This window comes from Heloderma suspectum, chromosome 1, assembly GCF_057233095.1.
Source record: "Heloderma suspectum isolate Gila_16-S chromosome 1, 16-S_ref, whole genome shotgun sequence".
NCBI lineage: Eukaryota > Metazoa > Chordata > Lepidosauria > Squamata > Helodermatidae > Heloderma > Heloderma suspectum.
Window position 1 is genome coordinate 356,245,473 of NC_139458.1, and position 25,665 is coordinate 356,271,137.

The 25,665-nt window shown below is 43.1% G+C and overlaps 1 protein-coding gene across 1 annotated transcript in view; it reads right to left on the minus strand.

Annotated features, from left to right (window-relative positions):
* PRKN (parkin RBR E3 ubiquitin protein ligase) overlaps positions 1-25,665 on the minus strand; it is a 1,219,260-nt gene that overhangs the window by 1,066,615 nt on the left and 126,980 nt on the right. The gene's annotated exons all lie outside the window — the stretch shown is intronic.

A 25,665-nucleotide genomic window follows, 5' to 3' on the forward strand; every position in this document is an offset into this window, starting at 1 on the left:
ACTTTGAGACAGATTCAAATGAGCTCAGATTTCTAAGAATCTGAACTGCAGAATCTACTGCAGAGCACCCCCCTCAGGCTGTGCAGAGTCCGTGGACTTTTGGATGATTTTTTTTTACTTTCCTGAAATTTACACATATAAATACATAGAAAAATATGTAAATTTCTGCTGAGGAAATGTTGAATGGAATGGTGGACAATACACTAAATGTTACGTACTGAGCTAAGTTATGTAAATAAGTACATAAATACCTACATAATTACTTATGTAATTCCTTCTGTATTTTTCTGCATGACGAAAAAAAAATATTCGCTTCCTTCTGTGGGCTGATGACTGAATGAAAGGCGCCTGACACTCCGTGAAACACAGACTGAGCAGATTTTATACAGTCCATAAATCCCGTAACCAGATCAAAACCCAGACTGGAATGGGTCTAGGTAATCAGTATTCTCCAAGAGCGCCTGCAATTACTCCACCACAACCCTCTCAAGTATCTTCCCTAAAAAAGGGAATGTTATAGATTATACATACACACACACACAGATTTTAAAATGTGAAACGTTTTAAAACATTTCCTTAGAAGTGTAAATTTTCCTAATGCTACATTTTTTCTGACCGTCCTTTCCTTTTAAACCAAGACTTTCAAATACTTTGTAATTACTACATTCTGCTGATAAAATCTGCATACTTATGGCATACAGCAACCTTACCCAATCTGAGTCCCATCATCCACAGCCACTGGCCACAGCTGAAACCAAATCTCAACTGCATTTTCTAGTTATATACATAAATGCAATTGTGTTTGAACTACTTCAATGAACGGGTTGTTGTTTATTTGGTCAGTCGCTTACGACTCTTCGTGACTTCATGGACCAGCCCATAACAGAGCTTCCTGTTGGCCACTGCCACCCCCAGTTCCCGCAAGGTTGAGTCTGTCACCTCCAGAATATCATCCATCCATCTTGCCCTTGGTCGGCCCCTCTTCCTTTGGCCTTCCACTTTCCCTAGCATCGGCATCTTCTCCAGGGTATCCTGTCTTCTCATTATGTGGCCAAAGTACTTCAGTTTTGCCTTTAATATCATTCCCTCAAGTGAGCAGTCTGGCTTGATTTCCTGGAGTATGGACTGGTTTGATCTTCTTGCAGTCCAAGGCACTCTCAGAATTTTCCTCCAGCACCACAGTTCAAAAGCATCTATCTTCCTTCACTCAGCCTTCCTTATGGTCCAGCTCTCGCAGCCATAGGTTACTACAGGGAATACCATTGCTTTAACTATGCGGACCTTTGTTGTCAGTGTGATGTCTCTGCTCTTAACTATTTTATCAAGATTTGTCATTGCTCTCCTCCCAAGAAGTAAACGTCTTCTGATTTCCTGGCTGCGGTCAGCGTCTGCAGTAATCTTTGCACCTAGAAAGACAAAGTCTGTCACTGCCTCCACGTTTTCTCCCTCTATTTGCCAGTGATCTATCAAGCTGGTTGCCATAATCTTGGTTTTTTTGAGGTTTAACTGCAACCCAGTTTTTGCACTTTCTTCTTTCACCTTCGTCATGAGGTTCCTCAGCTCCTCCTCACTTTCAGCTATCAAAGTGGTATCATCTGCATATCGGAGATTGTTAATGTTTCTTCCAGCGATTTTAACTCCAGCCTTGGCTTCATCAAGCCCAGCACATCGGATGATGTGTTCTGCATACAGGTTGAATAGGTAGGGTGAGAGTATACAACCCTGCCATACTCCTTTCCCAATCTTAAACCAGTCCATCTGTTCTTACCGTTGCTACTTGGTCGTTATACAGATTCCTCAGGAGGCAGACAAGATGACCTGGTATCCCCATCCCACCAAGAACTTGCCATAATTTGTGATGATCCACACAGTCAAAGGCTTTAAAATAGTCAATAAAACAGAAATAGATGTTTTTCTGAAACTCCCTGGCTTTCTCCATTATCCAGCGGATATTGGCAATTTGGTCTCCAGTTCCTCTGCCTTTTCTAAACCCAGCTTGTACATCTGGCAATTCTCGTTCCATGAATTGCTGGAGTCTACCTTGCAAGATCTGGAGCATTACCTTACTGGCATGTGAAATAAGTGCCACTGTTCAATAGTTTGAACATTCTTTGGTGCTGCCCTTTTTTGGTATGGGGATATAAGTTGATTTTTTCCAATCTGGTTGCCATTCTTGTGTTTTCCAAATTTGCTGGCATATGGTATGCATCACCTTGACAGCATCATCTTGCAAGATTTTAAACAGTTCAGCTGGGATACCGTCATCTCCTGCTGCCTTGTTATTAGCAATGCTTCTTAAGGCCCATTCAACCTCACTCTTCAGGATGTCTGGCTCTAGCTCACTGACCACACCGTCAAATCTATCCCCGATATTATTATCCTTCCTATACAGATCTTCCGTATATTCTTGCCACCTTTTCTTGATCTCTTCTGCTTCTGTTAGGTCCTTACCATCTTTGTTTTTGATCATACCTATTTTTGCCTGGAACTTACCTCCGATGTTTCTAATTTTCTGGAAGAGGTCTCTTGTCCTTCCTATTCTATTATCTTCTTCTGCTTCTGTGCACTGCTTGTTTAAAAATAATCCCTTATCTCTTCTGGCTAACCTCTGGACTTTTGCATTTAATTGGGCATATCTCCCCCTATCACTGTTGCCTTTTGCTTTCCTTCTTTCTTGGGCTGCTTCCAGTGTCTCAGCAGACAGCCATCTTGCCTTCTGGGCTTTCTTTTTCTTTGGGACGTTTTTTGTTGCCGCCTCCTGAACAATGTTGCGAACTTCTGTCCATAGTTCTTCCGGGACCCTATCTACTAAATCTAGTCCCTTAAATCTATTCTTCACCTCCACTGCATATTCATGAGGAATATTCGTGAGCTCATATCGAACTGATCTGTGGGTCTTCCCTATTCTCTTTAGTCTGATTCTAAATTGTGCAATAAGAAGTTCATGATCTGAACTACAATCAGCTGAACTGATTGTAGTTCAGGACGGGAGGGTTAGTCAACAACGGAATTTCACAGCACACTGCAAATGCCACTTAAAGCAAATAAAAACCGTTTATGAAAACTAAAGGAGGAGTCCAACAAGTTACACACAAGGCATATAAAAATGCACATTACCACTAAACACAGGAAGAAGTGACTGTGTTTTTAGTACCGTGTTTGCTGCTGTTAAATGAAGACTGTTGACTATAAACAACAGAGGTAGTACCCATAGCAGAAAAATGATAAGGGACTATTGCCACATTATAACTCTGCATCCTTTCTCTCCCTGCTCCTCCCATGTCTGCATGTTCAGGTTATTTCAGATTGTTGGAAAAGTCAGCCTACACATACAGCAGATTTCCAGTGCTTGATGCTTTTTGTTCTCTTTTTCCTAAAAACACCTTTGTGGGAAGAATCCCAATTCTAAACATGTTTACATGGAAATAGGTTCTATGGAATTCTATTGTGCATTCTTCCTAAGAAAGTATTAATTCATATAGCAGTTTCTAAATTCTCCTCTTTAAATACCCATTTTAGAAGTAATTGTGTATTTCAAAGATTTAAATTGTTCTGCCCACTATGCTGTATCATCATCATTTTTCTCCATTACAGTTTATCTGTCAGCATGTTGTCACATCACCATGCTTAATTAACTTTTTTCCAGTCTTTTTCTCCTAAACAGTTTCTTCGACCTGAGACTATAGTTGGGCCAGTTCGTACGATCAAAACAAGCCACCACCCAGCGTGGCTTATCATGTTGTCTGAACCCAGGCAACATGGCTTGTTGGAGGATTAAATAACCCTCAAATAACCCATGAGCTGTTATAATCTAGAAGACATGATACAAAAAGAAAGGGGATTGAGAGGGAAAAAGAAAAAAAGCACATTCAGGGTGCAACCCTATCAGATTGCTGCCTGCTAGATGGAAGCAACTGACTTTGGAAGCTTCTGAGATCCCTATGCCTTCCAACAGGGTGGGAGGAGTGATGGAGGTGATTTTCGCTTCTGTCCTCTTTTAAACATTTTTCACTTCTGTTTCTAAACAAGTTTCGTGAGGTTTTTTTAGAGCAGGTAAAATGGAGTATTATGTTTGATGCCCAAAAGAAAACACTCTTTTCTACTTGTGCATTTGCACTATTCTGCTATGCCACAGTGCCACCTAGAGGTTATGTAGCAGTCAAACAGGAAAAGAGAAACTTTTTGTGTAATGCTTGGATCTCAATTCTGTAACAAAACTGAAAGCAGATGTAGCAAATTAACAGCCTCGTGTCGAAATGCTTATACTGACCCAAGCTCTCAGAAACATTAAGGGTGGGGGGAATTCTCCCTTTCATTCTTAACCTATCCTTTTATATTCTGCCAGGCTATGTCACCCGAAAGCACTTAGTGGACAGCATGCATTAGCTTTGTTTTAGAACGTTAACATTATCAGTACTATAATATCCATGGAAATATCACTGATAAGTAGTTCCCATGTAAATTTCCCTTTCTCCAGGCAGGCAAAGGCATCCAGGAACTGTTTCTTATGAATAGCCTCCAATATAAAATAACTGCCTCACTCTCTCTCTCTCTCTCTCTCTCTGGTTCACATTCAAACCATAAAGCTGTGAAATTTTTAAGCGTATGGAGACCTACTTATTTTAGCTCTGGGGAGTACCAGCAACACATTGATGGCATTTTTAATAAATATAATAAAAAAGCACAACAGCAGTAGCATTAGAAGAGGTAGACTTTGAAGCAGAATGCAATATATTTTATTCATCCAGTATTTAAGTAGACAGTAATTGCTCCAATGAAAACAGTGAGTATTTAATTAGCCCCTATAACCTAAATGCACTCCAGCTGGCGGCTATGCTGATCCTTTTGCTAATATCTTCATTAACTGGCTGAAAGCTCTTCTCTGAGTGACCAAATCCATGCCACATCTGCTGCAGAAGGTTCCTAACTGATCTAAACTTTTTAATCACTGGTGTCCAGAAGCTGGGTGATTTCAGAGAAAGACTGGTGTCCCTCCATTATTTATGGGTATTTCATTTAGGGCTGTCTCCTTGAGCCATTTCTACTATACTAATTTTCCATGGGTAGATGTAACATATTGATAACCTATGCAGTGTACTTCATTTTCATTCTTTCACATTTTGTCTGTTTATTCGTTTTTGATTCATGTGTACATCTCTGGCTTTTAAAACCTCTTGCGAATAACAGCTGTGTGTGAGGGGGAGGGGGCAGGATCAGGATCGTCGTATGAGGGACGGAGAGATAATTATATTTAATGTATCTTTAAACCACCCTTCATCCTTGTGGAAACCAGGGCAGTATACAAAGAGTACGATCAAGACAAATCAGACAAAAACAGAATACACCATAAAAAATAAAAATAAATAAAATGAGTGAGAGGCAGCTAAAACAACAGAAGAGAGTAACATAATCCAAATTAAAATGCCTGGGCAATTTTTTTTAAACATGACTTGATGTCAAACACATTGCAGTGACAGCACTAGTGGGGAATACCCTGTGGGGAGCGTGTTCCACAACTGGAGCTGCAGATTTCGATATGGGAAAATGGCTAGGCTGAAAGGATGAGATTTGTTTCACCTGTGGTCTGGTTAAGCCAAAAATCCACTGTGCCCTCTAATTAATAGATCTATGTGTAAATGCACATTTGTGATTTAAAGAGGCAGTAGGGCGGGGAGTGAACTGTGGGGAGATGCTTCTTACATTGTAATCACCACCTATATTTAGGTACTTTTAGTGTGAGCTACTGAATTAGAACATGTTTACTCAGCCAAACAATACCCATCTAGCCACTAGTGGCCAGACTACAGAACCCAACTTTGGTGTAGCAGTCCTATGCAAGCAAGAGCATCATATTCAGAGCATGCTTTGGTTGTCTGGTTTAAAAAATGTATGTCATTCCAATAGGGGTCAGCGGATCACTTACCCAGTTCTGGTCTGGGGATTCTGCGGGGGGGGGGAGGCGATCCGTCCCTCCCCCCCGGAATCCTCCTTGGCGGGCTCTGCTCCACAGCAAAGCCACGGAGCCTCTGGCCAGGGCCAGCCGCAGCCGGACTTCCAGCCGGACTTCCAGCCAGGGCCAGCTGGACTGCCGCTACGCTGGCCGCCATTTGCGTCCGTGCTTTAGGCCATGATAGGCTACATAAGTATTTACGTAGCCTATCACGGCAAAGAGCAGGGGCACAAATGGCGCCCATTACGCCCCTGCTCTTTGCCGTGATAGGCTACGTAAGTATTTACGTGTCAGGAGCGCCCTGGCGGCCTCTTTCAGTACACTCCAATAGCCAACTCAAGACACAGACGAAAGGATTCAACTTAATGACTCTTTCAGATGCTATTCACCAGCAACTAGGCAAGGAACAGCAGAGTGGCCTATGTGCCAAGTAGGCAGCTGATCCCCGTTTGAAGTAGAATCACTTGAAGACCCTGAACTTATGGGCTAGGGTGTCAGGGTGGACACTGAGCCCATAGAATCCCAGAGTAGTTCTGATTCTGAGGAAGAGCAGTCGCTCCTGGGAGAGGAACGCGCTCCTCTTTCCCAGGACCAACAGCTGATGGAGATTCCTCCCACCAGCATTCCTAGTTTAGTTAGCAGTCCAGGGAGTGACCAAGCACAGATAGCAGACTTGGTGGATGCACGACACAGACGCAGAGAGCGGCGCCAGATGGAGGGCGCGGAAAGGAGGCGAAGTGCCAGGTTGGTGTGCAAATAACGGCTGTGCCCAGAGGCTCCAAGGGAAAAGGGGAGGGACTCTCCCTAGTCCTTAAGTTCAGGGGTCTGCCAGTAATTCCCTTTCAAACGGGGACCAACTGTTCCAACTTAGTTATAAAAGAAAAATAAAGCTTTGAAAAGAATTCCTTTGTCTGTGTCTGGACTTGGCTACTAGTTTAGACAGAGAGAGACCTCCAAGGAGCCCTTCACATAGGGAGAGATCCTCTCTCTTTCCCTTGGGTCCATGGGAGGCGGCCGTTGCTTGCGTGCCAAACAGGCGCTACGCCTCCTTTCTGCGCCCTCCATCGCTCGTCGCTCTTTGCGTCTGCATTGAGCGTCTAGAAAGCCCCCCTCCCGCACTTTCTCACTGCTAGGATCACTATCTATCTCAGGAATGCCGGCAGGAGGAATCTTTGCCAGCTGCTGTGCCTGTGAGGGATGAGCTGGCTCCTCTCCCACGGATTGCTGATCCTCCTCAGAATCAGAACTGCTCTGGGGTTCTATCGGCTCAGTTTCCACCCTGACATTATGTAGCCTATCACAACCTAAGGCACGGACGCAAATGGCGGCCGCAGCAGCCTGGCAGCAGCTGGAAGATGACCCGGAGCCACCACCGCCACATCCACCGCTGCTACCGCTGGGTAGGTAGATCTGTTCCAGGGGGGATTTCGGGGGGTGGCAGGGGGTAGTCCGTTCCGCCATGAACTCCGGGGGGGCGGATTCTAAAGAATCTAGCCTCACTGGAGTCTTCACCTGAATTCTCCAACATCCCTACATTCCAAGAACAGAGTTAAGATAAGGAAAATGTCCATATGTGCCTTGCAGTAGTATTCACCCCCCCATGACTTTTTCCACATTTTGTTGTGTTACAACCTGGAATTAAAATGGATTTAATTAGGATTTCTTGTCATTGATCTACACAAAATAGCCCATAATGTCAAAGTGGGGAAAAATCTACATATTTTACAAAATGATTTACAAAAAAAAAAAACCTGAAAAGTTGGGATTGCATAAGTATTCACCCCCTTTGCTGTGACACCCCTAAATAAGATCTAGTGCAACCAACTGCCTTCAGAAGTCACATAATTAATTGAATGGAGTCCACCTGTGCACGGTTGAAGTGTCACATGATCTCAGATTAAATAGACCTGTTTCTGGAAGGCCCAGGAGTTTGTTGGAGGGCATATATAAACAAACAGCATCATGAAGACAAAGGAGCTATTGAAACAAGTTCAGGATAAAGTTCTGGAGAAGCACTGATCAGGGGTGCCCCCCCCCCCAAATTATGAACATTCCTCGGAGCACCATTAAATCCATTATTACAAAATGGAAAGAATATGGCACAATGGCAACTCTGCCTAAAGAGGGCCGTCCACCAAAACTCAGTGACTGGGTAAGGAGGGCATTAGTCTGAGAAGAAACCAAGAGGCCAGTGGTAACTCTGAAGGAGCTGGAGAGATCCACACCTGAGATGAGAGAAACTGTCCATGGGACAATATCACCCAGATGCTCCACAAAGCTGGGCTTCATGGAAGAGTGTGAGAAGAAAGCCATTGCTGGAAAAGAAAACAAAACCCCATATCAAATCCCATTTGGATTTTGCCAAAAGGCATGTAGGAGACACAACAAACATGTCGAAAAAGGTCCTCTGGTCTGATGAGACCAAAACTGAACTTTTTGGCCTTACCACAAAACACTATGTGTGGCACAAAGCTAACAGTGCTCATTGTACCGAGAGCACCATTCCCACAGTGAATTATGGTAGTGGCAGTGTCATGTTGTGGGGATACCTTTCATCAGCAGTACTGGGAAAGTGGTCAGGATTGAGGGCAAGATGGATGGAGCCAAATACAGGGCAATTCCAGAGGAAACCCCTGTTTCAGTATGCAAGGGACCTGGGACTGGGGCGGAGGTTCATCTTCCAGCAGGATAATGACCCTAAACACACAGCCAAAGTTACACTGGAGTGGTTGAAAAACAAGAACCTCATAGAATCATAGAATCATAGAATAGTAGGGTTGGAAGGGGCCTACAAGACCATCGAGTCCAACCCCCTGATCAGTGCAGGAATCTAAGTCAGAGCATCCCTGACAAGTGGCTGTCCAGCCTCATCTTGAATGCCTCCAGTGTGGGAGAGCCCACCACCTCCCCAGGTAATTGGTTCCATTGTCGTATTGCTCTTATAGTCAGGAAGTTTTTCCTGATGTTCAGCCAGAATCTGGCTTCCTGTAACTTGAGCCCATTATTCCGTGTCCTGCACTCTGGGATGATCGAGAAGAGATCCTGGCCTTCCTCTCTGTGACAACCTTTCAAGTACTTGAAGAGCGCTATCATCTCTCCCCTCAGTCTTCTCTTCTCAAGGCTAAACATGCTCAGTTCTTTCAGTCTCTCTTCATAGGGCTTTGTTTCCAGTCCCCTGATCATCTTTGTTGCCCTCCTCTGAACCCTCTCCAGTTTGTCTGCATCCTTCTTCAAGTGCAGTGTCCAGAACTGGACGCAGTACTCCAGATGGGGCCTAACCAGTGCTGAGTAGAGGGGAACTAGTACTTCCCGGGATTTGGAAGCTATGCTTCTATTAATGCAGCCCAAAAGAGCATTGGCCTCTTTTGCAGCCACATCACATTGTTGGCTCATATTCAGCTTGTGATAGACAATTCCAAGATCCTTCTCGCTTGTAGTGTGGTTGAGCCACGTATCCCCCATCTTGTAACTGTGCATTTGGTTTCTTTTTCCTAGGTGCAGAACTTGGCATTTGTCCCTATTAAATGTCATTCTGTTGTTTTCTGCCCAGCGCTCCAGTCTATCAAGATCACTTTGAATTTTGTTTCTGTCTTCCAAAGTATTAGCTATTCCGCCCAATTTGGTGTCATCTGCAAATCTGATCAGCATTCCCTGCACCTCCTCCTCCAAGTCATTCATAAAAATGTTGAACAGCACTGGGCCCAGGACTGAGCCCTGTGGTACCCCGCCAGTTACCTCTCCCCGGTTTCAGAAGATCCCATTGATAAGCACTCTTTGAGTCCGATTCTGTAGCCAGCTGTGGATCCACCTGATCATTATTTCATCTACCTGAATGTCTTAGCATGGCCCAAAGCCCAGACCTCAATCCGATTGAGAATCTGTGGCAAGACTTGACAATTGCTGTTCACCAGTGTTTCTATCAAGTATTGACTCAGTGGCTGAATACTGATGCAACCAACAAGTGCCTGTTTGTTTTTGTTTAATTAACTTTTGTGCCACAATAAAAGTATTTTGCACCTTCGAAGTGTTAAGTAAGTTGTGCAAATCAAATGGTAAAAATGCCAATTAAATCCATTGTTGTAATACAATAAAATGTGCAAAAGTCAAAGGGGGGCGAATACTTATGCAAAGCACCGTTGTGTGCTATTCTACCCACTAAGAATTTTTTTAAAGGAAGGTGGTAAAACCTCTCTTTTGGTTTATGCCTGATTAGAGCTGCTACTGGGAAAAGCTGGACAAATGTAAGGAGAAATCAATCAATGGCTATAACCAGGGGGTAGAAATATTACAAAAATTGTGCTATGCATTTGTATTCATAATCACAACTATGTGAGTCTACCATAACTCTCCAGAATGTCTACCACTTGGCCACCAAGGGAGACCTCTGGATGGCAAAATTAGCAGTAATTGATACTGCAGTCATTGCATATTGGTTCAGTAGACAACCTCCAACATCTAGCAGTACAAACTGTGTGTGCGTGTGCACGCACGCTTTGGGGCAGCTCCTTCACCGTATAAATCCAGGTAACACATGAAAGGCAGCGGTTGGAAAGAACCTGTATTAACTACAAGTGCATATTAATACTGTACAATGTCATATAGAAGCAAAAGCAACATTTTAGAGTGCAATCCTATGCATGTTCAGACAGAGAAAAAGCCTACAACGCCCAGCATGCCCCAGCCAGCATTGTCTAAACATGCATAGGATTGCGCCCTTAATCTAGTTCTTCCTCTACACAATGAAATCCATAAAGTCAGCTACTAACTGCTCTACTAAACTGCTCAGGAAAGGAGATGCTAAAAATGCACTAATAATTCAAAAGGAACTGGTTCTATTGGCTCAGTACCACACAAAGTGGATAGGAACAAATCCAAATCTGGTTACTTCTATGAAAAGATGTTCAGTTATGAAGAGGCACTGCAGCAGATGAATTATGCTTTGTTACAGTGGTGTTACTTGAAAGTTCAATTATCAAGTGTTCTCTTATCTGGAAACTACTCTACATATAAGGGGATGCATACATAGTTCATTTCTACACTCTCAAGGGTAGTACAAAGACAATACAGCCTTCACACATCACTTACATGGTAAGTTTCTGCAACAGCAAATAACAAGGAGGAAAATGCAAACCTTTTTACTCTACAATTTTTTAAAACTTAAACAGAGACTTCTGCTATGAGGCAGTGGAAATTGCTGCAAATTTAAATTAAACTTTAATTACATTAATATAACAGGAGTTTTCAAAGTGTTCTGCATGCACAGTTTAGAATTGTAACAGTTATATAACAAGTGTGAAGTGATCAAGCGGCTTGACTTTAATAGTAACTACCACATTAAGGAGATTTCTAATTACACTATGTGTTCCAGACCAAAAGCCGCAATTAGTGAGCATCTGACCTAGACTCTTTCAAATCAATTGAACTGTAGGAAGCTCTGCGCACACACCCCAAATGCTTCCATTACAGCAAATGAAGATGATGAACTGGAGAGGTAAAAATAAATAAATATGGAGCTTTTCATTTCTGCAGGATATCACAGACTCGTAGAATAGTAGGGTTGGAAGGGGCCTATAAGACCATCAAGTCCAACCCCCTGGGCTCAGTGCAGGAATCCAAGTCAGAGCATCCCTGACAGATGGCTGTCCAGCCTCATCTTCAATGGCTCCAGTGTGGGACAGCCCACCACCTCCCTAGGTAATGGGTTCCACTGACATACTGCTCTAACAGTCAGGAAGCTTTATATATATTCAACAGCTGCCAGGTCTTATTATGTGCAATGATAGTACTGAACAACCTTATCACAAAACATTTTGGTGGAGTATGACGAGAACAGTTTTTAGTGGAGACACTGGTCAAGGACTACTTTGTCAAATGAGAGAAAGAGCCTTAATTCAATTACTGAAAGCATTCAGTTCCTCAGTTTATTTATGGTCTTATGGAGAATTTGTGATTTTGCAACTAAAGAGATGTCCTATATTGATGAATGAATTTAGAGGACTACTTAGTTGGAATTGATTGGAAGGCTTGTTGTTAGACATAGTGCCAGAAACCACATAATTATTTTCCAGCCATGTGAAGAAGCTTGTACGGATGCTAACGGCTCTGAAAAAACTGTATAATTGCGCGTGCACACGCGCAGTTGACGTGAGTGGGTGAAATCCATTCCACCTCATGCTTTTCAGGGAGCCTTTTGAAAGATCGTATCTAGCCCTTAGAACAGACATGGGGAATCTTTTTCCTGTTGAGGTCTTCATTATCTCAGTTAAAACTGGTTGGGGTCCACATTCTAGCAGTGGACATGGCCAATGCCAAAAACAGAAATAGTGACAGATCTGATGCCTGTTTAGAATGCAGTGGAAAAGAAATAGTTGCATCTAGGCATTTTCCTTCCCCAAATTTGTGCAAAGTTCCCTCCTTTAGCTTTAGAGTTGAGAGGGCAGAGGATTATGGAGAAAATAGTATCAACTTGGAACAGGGCCAGTAAGGATGCATGGCCCAGGGAGAGTCTAGAGGTCTGGATTGAGAGGCCCGGAGATCCACATTTGGGCCAGAGGTTCCCCACCCCTTCAGTAGTGGCTGGGGAATCTTTCATCACCCTTTAAGAAACTCTTGAAAACTCTAGTATCTTGCTCCCAGATGCAAACAACAGAAGCAGCCTTTGAAAGGATGTGATAGGAGGGAAAAGGTATTTCTTGGAAATATCTACCTCCATGATCCCAACCAAAAGCAAATAAACCCAACAAAAATTAAAAGATCCCAACACACTTATGAAAAAGCAATACTACTGACAGAATATCCCTATTCTTTATTCTCACATGTTTTTCAAAGGAAAACATTTATATTCTTCAAGAATTTTTAAAAGCGAACACAGAAATGACATGTCTTGGAATTATACTATTCCCACCTGCACTTTTAAACTTTCTCCTTACTAAATGCTACTTGTCAACAATTTGTTTTGATTTGATTTATATGAGAACTGATATAAATGATTAAAGAGGTAGCGTAAGGTCATGGTGGCCTTATGCTGCCTCTAGGTTCAGAGGCAGCATGTTCCTGAATACCAGTTGCTGGGAAACAACAGCAGGAGGCATCTGTGGGAAACAGAATGCTAGAAAGACTAGATAGGTCTTTGGTATGATCCAGCAGGGCTCTTCTGATGTGGCTGATTATTACTCATTTTGTGAAGTTGTAGAATGGCTTTTTGGGAACCAGTAGGAGGTTAGTAAACACGCCTGCTTGGCCAGGTTCCACCACACCACGTCCTTAGAGTCACTAATTCACCTGCATTGTAGGCTTCTGCAAATCTTCAGTGCCATACAGGGATGTCGGTGAAATCTGCAGCAGAGCCAAATGAGTTCGGATTTTCATGAATCCAACCGGTGGATTCCACAGCAGACCGGTTTTTCTCATCAGGCAGACTTACAGACCATTTCTCTAACTTTCCCGAATTTTATGCAAATTTCACCATAGAAAAATACACAACATTTTTTTAAAATTGGCCCCAAATGTGCATTTCCCTGATAGGGTTAAGCATGAAAATGCACATTTGGGGGTAATCTGCGCATTTTCACCAGTGCAAATTTGCAGAAATGTGAATTTGTGCAAATTTGGGAACCAAAAAAATCCGATTCCTTGGATGGGAGGATCTTAGAATCATAGAATAGTAGGGTTAGAACACAAGACCATCGAGTCCAACCCCCTGCTCACTGCAGGAATCCAAGTCAGAGCATCCCCAACAGATGGCTGTCCAGCCTCATCTTGAATGCCTCCAGTGTGGGAGAGCCCACCACCTCCCTAGGTAATGGGTTCCATTGTCGTATTGCTCTAACAGTCAGGACGTTTTGATGACAGAATGAAAGGCACCTGACAATCCGCGAAACACAGATGGAACGGATTTTACACAAACTGTATATCCCTAGTGCCATAGGTTCTGGAGAGTAATGCCATAGGTTCTGGGCAGTACTTACACTGTAGCCTGCTCACAGCCCTTCAGATCTTGCCCATTATATCAAGAAGCAGCCGGGTGGCTGTCAACGTAAGGAACTAGTGTTGGTTACTTTAAACATTAAGACTTGATGAAGATGTGTACAAAATTGGTTATGGAAATTAATTAAATGATGCAGATAAAGTATAACAGGGATGGATGAAATACTTTTTGATTTTACAGAACAAAAATTTCAACAATTTGAATGTTCCAGTCAAGTTAGAACCTACTAGGAAAGGAATGCATGAAAAACAAAATATCCGTAGCTTTTCTTTATCTATTTCACTTGCTTTCTACGCCTTCTCAAATCTTAGATTTCTACAGTTTCCCAGCTTTTAAGATTAATTTTTCATCTCCTAAATGGTGAAATCATTTAAAAGCCTGCAGTGAGAATAAACTACTGACAAAATTAAATATGGCAGCCATCAGTGGTATTTATGCTCATTAAAATTAAAGATGGCAGTTAAGGGAAATGTGCTATTTTCTTTCTTTGCATTTAATGTGACTGCAGTAATAGGTACCTGGCTGAAGGTCATTCATCACAATTGCTAGATGCAACCAGTACCATATTAAGAAAAGACTCAAGTCTTAGAGAGCCACAGTTCTGAAAATGATTTTTCTATATGAAGTTTTGGTCATTTACGTAGCATTAACGAAACTGTCATGCTGATTCAGCTCTTACTTTCTGGTCAGCCAGAGCCCATTCAGGATAACGTACCATGGTGCCCTGTGCTCTACCCACAGGAGTAAATCTTGTATCAAGAGTCACCTTAACTTGGGTCGCAACCATTTTGTATGAAGTTTGAAGCATAAGACATTATGCCAAAAAACTTATAAACACAATAAGCACATGTCTAACTACAACAGAGTTGCCACCTAATTTTGTCTAATGCAGAACACTAGGTGAATTTAGAAGGTCTTGAAAGGGTGTTCTCCTGTATTGCCCCCAAACTTTGGAATGTGCTCCCTCAAGAATTATGATTGTCCCCCCACTCCCTTCTCTTGGCCTTTAGAAAGGCTGTGAAGATTAATCTTTTCAATTTAGCTTTTAAACATGTGTAGTTTTTACTGTTTTTAATGTCCTTGTTTTTATTGTTTTTTATTTATTTATTTATTATTACATTTATTAATCGCCCATCTGGCTGGTCACCCAGCCACTCTGGGCGATGTACAACATACAATAAAAACAGTTTAAAACAATAAAATTCTACAATAAAAATATTTTCTAAAATACCCTAACCCACCCCAAATGCCTGCCTGAACAACAACGTTTTTAATGCACGACGGAAGCTCATTAAAGAGGGGGCATGACGGAGTTCCCTAGGGAGGGAGTTCCACAGACCATCTTGATGGCTTATTAGCAGATAAGGTGGTATATAAACATTAATAAATACATAAATAAATATTGCACTGGCAAACACACCTGGAGAAACCAAGAGGGAATATTAGTAAGATTAGCAAGATTTCTCAGGAACATTTTAGGGTTTTTAAACAGACATAACTACACTGTTAGTACGTTGTTTGATCTTTTATTAACCCTGTACTAACTCTGTAGTTGATACTACATTTCCAAAGTTTCATATGAGAACCCGAGTAAAACGTACTGGTAATATTTTGTGTCATTTTTAAGTGCCCAACTGAGAACATGGAAGACTGCTATAAAAATAGGACATTTCATTACACTTCTTTTTAAAATGTGAGATAACCAAGATTACCAGCACCTAAAAGGAGTACAGCAAGTTAACATAGAAATGACAATAAATTGATCCATATTTAATGTTATTAACTAAGGAAATTCACCTCCCACGAATTCTGAAGCTGAAGGCCCTGCATCTCTATTCGATAACCAGCAAATATCACAATTCAGTGCTTTTTCTCCTTTACAAAGAAATTGTTAAAGTTCATGTATAATCCATCATTCAGAACAATGAAACAAGAATGATATATCTCTTTCTTGCAAAGGAAAGAGACAAAACGTTTTGTTGTTCTAGATAAGGCTGCAATGTTATCTATGCTTCCTTCAGAGTAAATAGAGGGTTTGCATCTGAGTAAATATAGCTAGGATCAGGCTGTAAGTCAAGGTGGCACTGTCATTACTTCAACTGTATTTCCACATCACAGGCGATATCAAAGCAAATCATATATTCATAGTAATGATTTTTAACAAATAAATATTAGTTTTCTGGAAAAAAAATGATGCCTACTGCCTAAATACATTTCTTATCATTGTTAGGGTCAGCAGCTGGTGGGGGAGGGGGCTTTCGGTAGGAAAATAGCACAGGGAAAGGATTTTAAAAGCCCTCCTGCTGTGCCACAGTCCTGATTCTTATTGGGGTGCCCAGCTGCTACTATTGCTTTAAAAAGAAATTAGAGGAGAACCCCAATCATGCATTTCCAAGGCATGGTTAACATCATGTTTAGTTTGACCCACTGTATTGCACTTCAAAGCCATATACTATAAAATTAGGTGTCTAATTAAGAGCAACCCATAAACAAATAATATTTACGTTGTATAGATATAGATGGAAATGATTGTTTCTGTTTCCAAAATAAAAAGTGTAACTAAACTTTCCTCAAACGTCTCTAAAAAGCCTTTACCAAAAAATAGCCAATAACTACAGACAGCTTTGATTTAGATATTATTTTTAGAACACACTTGTGAAAAATACAATCCTTGTTCCATTTTAAACACAACCATATTTTTTCTGTACCATAAAATGAACTAAACTTGATGAATGTAATCATCAAGTAAACAAAAGTTTCTTGCAGCAAAAAAAACAACAACACATACACTAACCAGTGAACTGTGAAAGAGGGGAGTATAAAAACATAACGGCATCTCATAAGCCATTAAAAACAACCCACTGGCTGAGTTCACACAACACAACAGCCCATTGTGCGTGAGAACCCACCATGTTTTGTGGGTTGTTTTGTGAACAACCCACAGTGCATAGTTCATTTGCCTGACAGATGAGTGGCCTTGTCTGTCCGCCTTCCATCTTGGTCTTCCAGCCACTCCACCAGGTATCCCAAGGGACTTGGTGGCAGAACGTGTCTTGTCTGTTGCTAAGTCCCCCATCCCCTGCTCCATTTGTAATTTTTTTCTTCTCTTTTTTTGTGCAAAAACTGGGTCAGGATTTTTATTTTTGCATTTTCTCGTCCCCGGGGAATGGCACAAAAGCCCCCCATTCATTCATTCATTCATTTTTAATCAGATTTTGGGGGTTACACAGTTGTGCAACTCTGACTGTCCAAAATATACAGTCTTGCCTTGCCTGGAGCCTTGTGTTTGAGCAGTCAAACATAGAAGGTAACAGGCAAAACTACACTGTATAAAGGCTGGTTTGGCAGCCTTTGACAGGTGGGGAAATGGTGTAGCTCACTCCCTGGGTTCAAAGCATTGCTCTGTACCTCGGGGGTGCCCACTTGCCTGAGTCCCCAGCAACAGTTTTTCATGGGAAAGTGCACCCCCCTTTTCACATCCTTTTGCCTTAGCCGAAGCTATGTTTAATAGTTGTCAAAGGAGCTGTCCAAGGTTGCCGCAGTTCGTGCAAATGGGAGGGGGAAGGTGTGTGTCTCTTTGTCATAGAGATTCTTTTTCACAGAAATCTACACACCACCACCCTTTTCGCTCCCACCTGCACAAACTGCAGCAACCTTTGAGAGTTCCTTTGACAGCTATTAAACGTAGCCACAGCTAAGGCAAAAGAGTGTGAAGGGGGGGGTGCACTTTTCTATGGAAAAGAGTTGCTTCCAAGTCAGGGAGGGGTGGACTGGGCACCCACAAGGGCCAGGGCAACACCTGAAACCCTGGGGATCACCTTGCTAAGTGGGTGACCTTGAGCCCTTTTCCCCACCTATCAAGGCGGAAAGGGGCTTAAGGTCATCCACTTAACAAGGTGATCCCCCAGGGTTTCAAGTGTTGACCTGACTCTTAGGGGTACCCTTGTCCTAGTCCACCTCTTCCCAAGTTGGCAGCAATTTGTTTTCAAAGGAAAATGCACACCACCCTGTTTTTCACTCCCAATTGCAGTAACCGTGTCTGCTTTGACAGCTATCTTGACAGCTGTCAAACTAGATGTGGTTACTGCGTTTGGGAGGGGAAAAGCATGCACCTTCCTAAGAAAAAAATGTTGCTGGGGACTCGGGCAAATGGAGATTCGAAGCAGTGCACCACCAAGGTTCAGGGCAACTCTTTGGACCCTGGTGATCCCCTTGATATGGGAGAGAGCTACACCCTGTCTCCCACCTGTCAACTGTCAAAGTAGGGATGTACGAATCCCTTCCCTTGTTCTGGTGGCGGTGTCTGCTGGAGGGGGGGGAGGCATTCCGTCGCTCCCCCCGGAATCCTCCCTGGCTGGCTCCACTCCATGGAGACTCCATGGAGCCACCAACCGGGGCCACCCACAGCCGGACATCCGGCCGCTGGGCTGCACAGGGACGCAAATGGCGGCCACCGTAGCCGCCACCATTTGCGTCCATGTCTTTAGCCGTGATAGGCTACATAAATATATACGTAGCCTATCACAGCTAAAGACATGGACGCAAATGGCGGTGGCTACGGCGGCCGCCATTTGCGTTCCTTCCTATTGCCGTGATAGGCTACGTATATATTTACGTCGCCTATCACGGCTAAAGACAGGGGTGCAAATGGCGGCCACTATGCCATTTGCACCCCTGCCCTGAGCCGTGATAGGCTATGTAGATACTTACATAGCCTATCATGGCTTGCTAGGGATGCAAATGGCAGCCGGCGCAGCGGCCGCCATTTGAGCCCGCAGCCCAGCAGCAGCTGGAGCCGCCACCGCCGCCGGAGCCACCGCCAGAGACACAGCCAGGTAGGCTCCGTTTTGCGAGGCTTTCGCAGGATAGTGGGGGGAGTTGCTCCGTTCTGCCACAAATTCCAGGGGGCCGAATTCACTGAAATTCGGCCTCCCTGGGATCCGTGGCAGAAATCTCTAACATCCCTATGTCAAAGGCTGCCAAACTAGCCTCCATACAGTCCAGTCTTGCCTATTAGCATGTATGTTTGACAACTCAAAACATACAAGGCTCCAGGCAAGGCAAGGCTGTATATTTTGGACAGTTGGGCAACTCCGAAACCCTGATTAATTAATTAATAAATGGAGGGGGCATTTGTGCACATTCCCAGAGGCTGGAAAATGCAGATTTTTTTCCCCTCTGCCCATTTTTGTGCAAAAAAAAGAAAAGAAAAAAAGGCTCTGACTGTGACCATGGCCACAATCAGAGTTGGGAGAGGGAACTTGGCAGGAGCCAGTGACAGCCCCCCACCCATGTGCCATTTGGGCACAGCTGGAGGGGCTATCACTGGCAAGGCGCACTGGAAGCAGCTTGGGAAGAGCAGAAGGGGTTTCTGTGGTTCGTTGCCCAATGTCCACTACCCATGATGGGTTGGCATGTCCAGGTTCGGACGACATGCCAACCCTTTGTGGGTAAAACAGCCCCTACAACAAGCCATGGGTTGTTAGGGTGGCTTGTTACCCATGCACAAGCCACCCCACAGGAATCGGTCTGAGTTCGCATGGCACGATAACCTACTGTGGCTTGTCACCCACGATGTGTTGTTGTGTCATGCGAACCCAGTACCTGTTGCATAAATCATCAGAATCTGCTTGCCTCTGGAGCTATGCTTGGTAGCACTGGCTGCTACTGACATGGAACCAAAATGTCTCATCTGATGCAATTCACAGCCCAATACTATTGTAAGCTCTGTTTATTGCCCTGCTGTTGTATTTCTCAGCTCCTTATTAAATACTTATAAAGTAAATGTTGCTGTAAATAATTCTATTTTTTGTGTGATGAAAAAGTTACTAGTTTTTTTAACAGTGTCTATTAAAGTCGGGTTTCTCACAGCCATAATCTATGCTTTCTGCATTTTCAGAGATTTCATTTTCTCACATAAAAGTCATATATTTTCACTCTATAACCAAACACAACTTTCATGCTCAATAAATGCAAACCACAAAAGAGAAAGCTGATTGCCCATGTATCTCCAGGGACTTGATGAATTATACAAGTCTAATTCATATTCTGAAGCCAGATTTTGACATATTCTTCTTACATAATTACAACTACAACAATGCTGGGTAGTCACTGAACAATACTTTTGCTGAACAGAAACATTTCTTCTCAATACTAGCTTCAAAGTAAACTGTGCTATTATATGCTACCTTGACTACAAATGCAGATTCACAATAAATTTATGTATTTCATATGATGAAGCAGACGTGGGGACTTCAATTTCTACAGTAAACAGAGCAGATGTCCAACTTGAATATAGACTTCAGTAAATAAGAGAATTGATGGATGTATACTCAGATGCAAGTCCCATTGAGTTCACTGAGACTTATTTCTGGGTAAGTGTATACAGGACTGCAGCCTAAGTGAACGAAGTCTGAACTCCTTGTCTATTAATGTTTCATACTTGACAACATGTACTTGTGTATAGATGCAGCTTAGAAAAACAGCAGAAAGTGTGGCCACGCTGTGTATGTCTGTAGAATAATATATATTTGTAAGGCCTTGGGCCTGAACCAAGCTATCAGTAGTTTTAGAGGGGTTTAGATGATCCATAATGCTCTCTGACTTTGGTCAGTTGGCTGCTGTTTTCCCTAACAGGCCTCTTGATTTACCAGGATGAGTCAAAGAGCAATAGAGCAGCCTCAGCACATTCCATACTAACAAGCTGGAGTGTCTTATCAAGATGTGCCTGGGAAGTGAAGCTTCTTTGCCTTAAAGCTGCAGGCGGCTGTGCTGGGAAAATTGTGATTGTTCCCCTTCTGACCAAGCACTGTTAGCCTATGCTGGGAAAGTTGTAGATGAATGCTAAATAATGCTTGCTGTTGTCATGCTGCCTCACTGCTAACATGTATAGTATAAAACCCATTTTACCCCATGGCTCTGGGTTCAGAGAAGCTGTCATTAGGTATACCTGTGTGCTGTAAGTACTTGTTAAGGCCATCAAACATCATCACAACTGTCTTCCATCATATGTACCAGCATTGCCCACTGAACTGTCTGTGTACTGACAAACAAGGGCTGGTGCACAGCAAAAACTGTCCTGAATTCAGACACATTGTCGTCATTTTCATTAAATTCACTGTATGCAAAATCATCAACCGAATGCACATATGACAGAGAAAAACAGGCTGATTCTCTGACGTGTGAAATGCCAACCACATTGTCTGATCAACTTGCTTAAATATGTTTTTGTGCAATTGTGTTTCTAAATTACAAAGCCAATCATCCCGTTGTTTTGGTTTTGCAAAATATCTGAGCAGTTGATCTGATCACAGTATAACTGTATATCATTTACATTTCAGGAACTCTTGACACCTTTGAGATGAGAGATGCATCTGGCACTCTTGTGTTTAGCTGCCAGTAATCGTATTATCTTTCTGCAACTTGGCAGACTTTCTGTGACTTCACAATGTCTGATCTCTTTTGGGAACATTTGTGCTGGAAGGTTCAAGTGGATGCAGCACAACTGGAATGCCCATTCCATGAAATGAATCTTTGGCTTTGTGGAGCTGGTGTTGTAGCCAACACTATCCAAGCCACGTTCGTGAAAATCTCTTGTAGGAGAAACTGTATTTTGTTGATTGTAATGTTCATAAACGGCATTAGTGAGATATGTCAATATTGTTACTAGTCATACAAAAGACACTGTCTGAGAGTATACATTGTGTCTAACAGTTCACAATGTCTAGTTCTGTGTCAAGACATTTCAGGGCCAGATATACTACCAGCATTTCTAGAGCTCAAATGTGCTACTCACATCCCTACTGGGAGGCTTCAGGTGTTGGGGGAGAGAGGGCTTACAAGGTAGCCATAGAATGGAATGGGACGAGAACTTTGGTTCACAAGCAGGCCTTCCTATCCTTGAGGGCAGAAAAATTTTGCCTGGAGTCTGAGATGCAGACAGTTATGCTGACAAAGCTGTGGTCAAGCCATGGAACAATAGAGCAGTATGAGAAGTTATGTTTATTTCTCCCTGTAGCTGGCAGCCTCATGAATCCAGAGTGTTCCTGTGTATGCTGATAAGGCCTAGTGAAACATCAGCTGCCAAAAACAACGAGAAAATACTATTTTTGCTATTTTTGCCAACCCAACATGTCTTTCACCAGTTCAGAACCAAATGTTTAGCTGACACCTGAGAAGAAAGAAAAAGGCCAATCAGAAGGCAAGAAATCTTAGGGGGGTCAGTGAATCAAAAAGCAACTGCACCCTAGATCCACAGGAGCCCATTCTTCAGATCTCTGCTTGGGATAGGTAGCTATAATTCCCCTTTCCCCCCCCCCCGTCCTTTTTTTCCTTAAAAGTTTGGAATACACTGTTTTTAACTAGTCTGGACTGGTGGGAGTTCAAGTGGAGCTAACAATTCAAACTGCTAAGTAGTTTGGCCTACTATACCTTGTGTATGTCATAGCTATTCCATTTAATGCTCTAATTTAGGTTTCCTAATATTAGGGATGTACGAATTGTGTACCTTCCGTGCCGCTTGACTTCCACAGTTTGCGGCCAGTGCTCCGTACCGTCGTTCATAGGGATGGCAGAGAATTCTGCCACGGATCTCGGTGAGGCCGAATGCCAGTGCATTCGGCCCCCCGAACTCCATGGCGGGACGGCCGGCCAGGATTCCGGGGGGGGGGAACGGAGCGCCTCCCCCCCCAGCGGATCCCGGCAGAGCCAGGTAAGGCCAATTTCATACATCCCTAGTCGTTCGGAAGCCCCCAGAATTCTCCTCTTTTTTTTCCGCTCCAAGAATTACGAAGACAAATCCGTACCGACAGCCATAATTCTGCATAACTTCCATAAGAAAGGCTATTTTTCGTAGATATTTACGTATTTTTTCCCCTGCCGTGAAACATGCAGTAATTACTTTCAGCCAAAACACTTCCTCCTCCTCGGGGCTTCCCAAAACAAGGCTGCCCTAGGTGTGCCTGAGCGATGCACTCTTTGTTTAAAGCAATGCTGTTCGAAAGAAAGAAAGAAAGAAAGAAAGAAAGAAAGAAAGAAAGAAAGAAAGAAACCTTTTAAAATGACCATGCCGGTCTGGAGCCCTGCACAAGTATTATTCCCCCTGCTAGGCTTTCTATTTCCACATCCAGCCTTGTTGGTGACGTTGTGAGGCTAAAATGGAGAGGAGAACCAGCTCTGTGCATGTCTACTCAGAAGTAAGTCTTACTGAGTTCAATGCAACTTACTTCTATGCATGTCAGCACCCCACTTGCCCCCAGCTCAGCTTTGTATTTCCACATCCAGCTCATTACCAAACCTCCTGTTATCTCACTGAGTGACTTTGGGCTGGACTCTCACCACTACACCATACTTCTGTTATGAAACTCATGAAGAAAAAGAGACAGTATAATGGAAAGTTCTTTCTGAAGCAGTCACACTTCACTTGTACAAATGCAGCATGAAGGGAAAGATCAGCAACCTTCTCTTTGTTTGAATAAAAAGCACACTCTGCACATGCTCAGGGAATGGACAAAATGAGGAATAAACATACCAGAGAATATGAAGAACTATATTCTTTGTGTGTGTGTGTGTGTGTGTGTGTAATCTCCCTCCATCCAGCTGTTCCCTGGGAAAAAAAAAAACCATTCACCCAAGGGTCTTCTGAGATAACTAACAGGAGGTTTGATAATGAGCTGGATGTGGAAATACAAAGCTGAGCTGGGGGCAAGTGGGGTGCTGACATGTGTAGGAGTAAGTTGCACTGAACTCAGTAAGACTTACTTCTGAGTAGATATGCACAGAGTTGGTTTTCCTCTCTGCTCAGCTTTGTATTTCCACATCCAGTTCATTATCAGACCTCCTGTTAGTTATCTCAGAAGACCCTTGGATGAATGGGGTTTTTTTCCCCCCAGGGAACAGCTGGATTGAGGGAGATTTCCCCCCCACACACACACACACATAATGGAAGAATATAGTTCTTCATATTCCCTGGTATGTTTATTCCTCATTTTGTCCATTCCCTGAGCATGTGCAGAGTGTGCTTTTTATTCAAACAAAGAGAAGGTTGCTGATCTTTCCCTTCATGCTGCATTTGTACAAGTGAAGTGTGACTGCTTCAGAAAGAACTTTCCATTATACTGTCTCTTTTTCTTCATGAGTTTCATAACAGAAGTATGGTGTAGTGGTGAGAGTCCAGCCCAAAGTCACTCAGTGAGATAACAGGAGGTTTGGTAATAGCGCAAATAGCGTTGCCCTTATTTTTGCCGTAGTCTACGTAAATCTTTACGTAGACTACAGGGACCAAATAAGGAACGGGAATGGCGGCTCCCTATGGGGGCCGCCATTTGCGTACGCGCTTTTTTTTTTTTCCAAAGTCACCCGTGATAGGCTACGTGACGATTAACGTAGCCTATCACGGCTGACTTTGCAGATCTAGCCGTGATAGGCTACGTTAATCGTTACATAGCCTATCACAGGGGCGTTTTTGTTTTGTTTTTTCTTTTGAAGTTCGCGACCAGGGAGACAGGGCGCTTCTCCCCGGCCTGAATTTCGGCCGGGTGAGGCGGGAAGCCTCCCCCCCGGCCTGAATTTCAGCCGGGCGAGGAGGGAAGCCTCCCCCCCCGGCCTGAACTTCGGGGGGAGCAGCGAAGCGCCTCCCCCCCACCGCGAAGCAAGCTGCAAAACCAGGTAAGTGACTTTCGTGCACCCTTAGTTTTAACATATATTTTCCAAATATATTGAACGTTTAAATAGCGTTGTGTCAGCCCTGGTTACACTCTCTCATCCAGTAGGGCAAAGTCACAACCTTATTTCAAACTGCAGTGAGCAACCTCAGATGTTCAACCACAGTTTTCCTTCTTCTTCACACAGCTGGAGAATCAAATTTGTGAAACAGTGAGCGTTGAACGGTACGTGACATCTTGTTCTGTGATACTCATGCCTTGCAAAATCATATTTGCAAGGGCTGTGGCACAGAACTTTGTTTGCAGCTTATTAGAAGTGGATCACTAACAGAATTTTCAATAAGATGGCAGCCAGCAAGCCTTCCAAAATGCAGTTCTACAGTGTCAACGTCCTGTTCATACACACTGCTGCCTGCTTCCCCAGTGTCATTTTCAAACATCAGGAGCACACCTGTCCTTGAAATAGAGCCTTGAGATCAGGAACGCTCACAATCAATTCATCTTTGAAATGTGTTGTGTTTAATTTGTTTACAGTGTCAGCATCTGGGTGCTTAATATAAGCTGTGCATATTTTACAGAGTTTGGCCGATTTGAAACAGCATCAGCATCTGGGTGCATTACCTGCATTTCCCCCTTCGTATTCTAGATAAGATTTGAGTTTTTTAAAAAATGTCATCTAATATGCATCACTGTATTCCTTTTCTGAAAGTTTGGCCTTCAGGCTAGCATGACTAGAATTTTGCAAGGCATTTGAGATGATAAAGTGTACCAACTGCCACTAAATCACTACCCAATGACAGTTTTGAGAGAACTTTGGTGTACCTCAGTACTTCCTTGATCGTTAAGGTTGAACACTGATGCTCTTCTCAATTTGCCTATTTTATTTTTTTGTCACAGAAATGATACTTAAAATTGGTCCTTCATTTGTAGTAGAGCTTAGGGATGGCGGAGAATTTCTCCCCGAAACTTCAGGGGGCCGAGCGCCAACGTGTTCGGCCCCCTGAACAAGTTTCGGGGAGAAATTCTCCGCACCCCCCCCACCCCCCACACCCCCCCGGGACGGGACT